This window comes from Geospiza fortis, unplaced genomic scaffold, assembly GCF_000277835.1.
Source record: "Geospiza fortis unplaced genomic scaffold, GeoFor_1.0 scaffold909, whole genome shotgun sequence".
NCBI classification, from domain to species: Eukaryota; Metazoa; Chordata; class Aves; order Passeriformes; family Thraupidae; genus Geospiza; species Geospiza fortis.
In genome coordinates, this window is record NW_005054520.1 from 817101 (window position 1) to 821770 (window position 4670).

The window sequence follows — 4670 nt, forward strand, 5'->3', positions numbered from 1 at the left end:
GTAGGGAAACCGGCAGTAGTCTGGCAGAAAATCTTGTGCAGGACTTGAAGGTTGCACAGTAAAAGGAAAGATTTTGAGATCTTTGCTCCAGAAAGGAAGTGAGGTGGAATGGATGAAGATTCAGTTCAGATTTACTTGAAACACATAGTACAAGCTTTTAAAGCATTCTTGGCAAGAGTCTGAACAGTAACAACTTATTTTGACTAACAGTGCAATTATTTCTACAACTTCAGCTGTCAAAATTGTGGATTTAATTACAGGAATTGGAATGACAGTGCTCGTTGCAAGGAAGTAAACATGTCTGAGTTCTAATAAAGACTTCTTTTGAAACTCATCACAGAGAGCACACAGAAATTCTGTGGCAGGTTATCTGCAGCCTGTTCCAGAAAGCTTTACAAAATCTCTGCCTGCCAAGTTTGGGTTGGAAGGAGCAAAGTCATGACCAATTATAAGAATGTTTTTAATTGCTTCGGAGAAAAAACAATACCAAACCCCAAACACACACCCCACTGGCCCCCCAGCTCCTGGGGGATCTGCAAGTGGCTGGCCTGAAGCACACGAAGCTGCAGTTATTTGTATGTAGGACAGACAGCAGCAGAGATGGCCCGAGACTGGTCTGCCTGTGCCTCGGCTTAGCCCTCAGCTCCCGCAGTGCCTCAGCCTTCAGAACCTGTCAGTATTTCCTTTGCTTGCATCTATTCCCAGGCTACCACAAACCAGCATTGTTGTGTTGGCTTTTGCCTCTTAGAGATGCGAAAAGTTTCTGAACTGGTGTCTGCTGTTTGGTGAGGATTGTTGTTCAACATTTGGGTATTGTGACCCTTTCTCTTCCCTTGGATAAGAGATACTCTGATGGAATTGCCTAGGAATGTTTGCTTGTTTTAATCAAGATGGGGAAACAAAATTGGGATGCTGTTTTTTTTTTCCAGTTTGAAAGCAGATTGAAGTACTGATTGGTAGGATTTTAATTGTGATGCAAGTACCTGTGTGAGTAATGGTCTGAATATTGCCTCATTTTATTCTCAGTCCTTGTGGCTGTTTTCTATATAGTGGATTTTAAGTTCTCTTCTAAGTTTACTTAAGTTCATATTCTCATCTCTAGATGCTTCTTAAAACAGCTACCAGTTTTGTAGGTAGAACCTAATTTTCTATAATTTGGTGCCAGTTACTTATTAGTACTGTTTTCTGTTTATTTAAGCAGACTTCATAATAATGAAATTGTGTATAAATATGGTAAGTATTGAATTGGTTTTGTTCTTTTTCTAGTAATTAGATCCTCAGGAATCTCTTTGTGAAATAAAAATGACCCAGGAGAAACTGACTGTGGACTGTTATGCCTAGCCCAGAGAAGTCTGTATGTTTGCAGGAGTAATGAGGTGTATCTTAGGAAAACACAGTGTGCAAGTGCTCTTGCCAAGAGGTTTCAGCATCACCAAGTATATGGACCACTAGGTGTTTTTTTCCAGCTCCCGTTTAGACTCTCTGCGTGACTGTGAGTAAATAAATCACTCTTAGCTTCACTCTTTTTGTCTTTAAAATATTGATATCTCCCCATGCCTTCAGGAGCCTGGAAGAAGGCATTTGTTAAAATGGATATGCTGTTTTGTAGGTCTGAAGTGTGCTATTAAATAATGGAAGGCAGCCCTGGTTTTAGGTTTTGCTCTGTGATGTTCTGATGCCATTGGCCCAGATTCATGGCCAATGGAAGTTATTTATTTGCTTTAGAAGATATTAAAAGCCATCAGTGCAATGTTAGCTGTGTTAGTTCACCTATGAAAATGAAAGCTGTAACTGTTAGTTAGGAAAGGAAACTTAGGAGAAGTTTGGTTTTGAAATACAAACTGATGGCAAAAGTGTGCTGCAGTCCCTGTAGGCTAGTGATAAAGGGGAGAAATCCATGCAGGAATCTGCCACTGGAGGTCATTGTGTCTCAGTCCCTGGGCTGGCTGCAAGAGGAGCATTGGGCTTTAACAGTGAATGGCTGTGGAAAAGCTGAAGACGGAAAAGGTCACAGAACCTCACTCGGCCAGAGGATAAATAGTGCACGGAGTGAGATCAGTCTTGCTCTCTGGCAGGAGGGAGTGGAGTAGAGCAAACCCTCCTGGATTAAGTGAATGACTAGAAAAGGCTGAGCTAGTGGCAGGGGTTTGATCACCAGAAAGCCTTCTGTGCAGCCACCAGCTGTTGATGTGCTGGGAGTGAACATTAGCACATGGATAACGCTAATCCCACTGGGTCTGAGCCATGGCAACTTCAGGGCTGAGCTCTCACCCACACTCAGCCCCCAGCAGGGCTGATGCTGGCAGCCTGCTGCCAAGCAAAACACCTAGCAGCTCTGCTAACTGAGCCTATGCACAGTGCTTACTGTGCCAAAGCAACCTGAACTGGGGGCCCATCTCCAGAATGCCAATTGAAATCTAGTGGTGACAAGGAGTGTGGATTCCCCACTGGGAGTAAGAAGTACAGGGATTTATTTTACCTTAGGAGGGTATAATGGAATGCTCAGAGCCCAAACTGGAGGCTCTTGTGTGCAGGTGACTTTTCTTCTTGGATCTGAGTTTCAGTCCATGGGTATAGAGAATATGAGAGCAGTGTAAATAAGATTGAGGCTGAATGAGGTTGCAGGCTATTGCTCACTTCTTGGATTTCTGCTGACTGCTCTTCACAATGTCCTGGGCAGGCTGGACATGCCATATATGATCTCCAGGAAGTCAAGGTTGTCCAGCTTGCACCATGGATGTTTGCTGGCTTGTAGTACTGCCTGGCTTTGAAAAAAGCTGTTGGTTTCTGGGAGTTATTTACAAAATATTGCCACTGCAGCTCTTTCAGAGGACATCCTGTGCTTTCTCTTGTCCTGTATTTTGTGCTTTTCTTTCCAATTTCCTTCTAAGTTGTTGTGACTTGTCTTTTAATAACTGCTAGAAACATGATCTCATACAAGTTGTAACAGACAAGTTAAAGCCAGTGTTGCAGCATTTGACTCAGACACAGCCTTCTTGAGCATGTGGCTTCTGCCCTGCTTCACTTGGCTATCTTCGGTCTTCTAGTCCTCTTCTCTGAGTAATTCTGCTGAGTTAACCCATCTGCTTGCCAGGGCTTTTCCTACCTCCTCCTGGTTTCAGCACCAGCTATGGATGTGTGCTGACTGTGTGCTCTTTTCTCATCGTTCCCTTCAGATTTGCCTCCGCTGCTTTGCTGAAGCCATAGCTGTTCTCTGCTGAGCCTCCACTGCACCTTTGGTGTTGTCCTCGCTGCGACTCATGGCCTTTACCCCGAGCCCTTGGCCCAGCACAGTGGCCTCAGGTCATTGACTGCCTCGTTGGTCAGTCACCTGTGTCCTGCCTGTGCTGTGCCTCGTGAGGAGAGCACCCGCAGTCACAAAGAGCAGGACTTGGCTTTTTAGGTCTCATTGCTGATCTGCAGTGGTGCTGCTTTCCCAAGGGTTTCCTGCAATGGTCCAGTGTAGTTGTGTAGGTGTTCCAGGTGTGCTTGTCCTTGCCAAAGTTTCTTTGCTGTCTCTGCTGTGTATTGTCTAGAGAGTGGGCTCATGTCAACTGACTGAAGAGCTTTTTCCAGTGGGGGTTTTGGTGCAGCTTGTGCTGCTTTAACCAGTCTGGTTCAGGAATACAGCTCTGTTCTGTGGAACTGAGCAGTCTGAGCTGTTGAAGAGTGAAGGGAGATTCCCTGAGGCTAGGAGCTATCAGGCCCTCCATTGTCAGCATTCCTCATGCTGTTGTACATGCACTTACACTCAGGTTTTTATGGCTAATGAGTGCCCCTGCTATTCTTGGACTTTCAGCTGTGGAGGATAGATTCATCTCACAATTTCAGCTCCTTTCTGCTGAGGTTTACTCTCCCCTTTGACATACCCACAGCTTCTGCACAGGATGAGCCTTTTCCTGGAAGGACAGTGTGACAGTGGTTGTTCCTCTGCTGGTGGCTTCCCAGCCTGTTCAGCATTTTAGGATAGGTGGCACTGAGCTTTGGGGATGTTATGGCACGGTACACTCTCAGAAGGAATTCTTACTGTGTTTGCCAAGTGTCATGGCTGTCCTGCATGCTTTAACTCCTGTGATACACGCTTGCTGTTACTTAGGTATGTAAATAATGGCCTTTGTTGAGATCTCTTAGTGACTTAGACTTAGCCTGTGCCTGCAGTGGGACTGATGGAATTTGTCCATGCCGGAGATGAGTCACTAGCTCTTCCTGTCTGAAAATTTCCTTTTGTCCCAAGGTTGCTCACCCATGATACACTCAAAGTGATAATGCATCTGCATTTTATGTTTTATTGACGGTCTGCACTTGCCAGTTGCCCTCAGATGAGGACACCTCCGTCATCTGGTTGCACTGTTGGCTTTAAAGACTGCTGTTAGCATTGCTTCTGGGATCGCCAGTACAATCCAGCTGGGATCATATTGGCAGGAGGTCAGAAAGCACTGCTGGAAATGTAGCAATTGTGTTTGCTTGTTGTGCAGCACAGGCTGAAGATCTCTGGATCTTTCAAAGCCCTTTTGTGGAACCCTTCCTTTAACCACTTTTGTCATGAATTTTCTGTCTCCGCATTTGCTGCGCTGCCTTTGAGGTGTTTTTGTTTTTCTCATCTCCTCTGCTTGTCTCTGGTGCTGGAATATAAGGCAGTTCTCCTTCCTGGTCTGTCAGCCGCTGCCTAC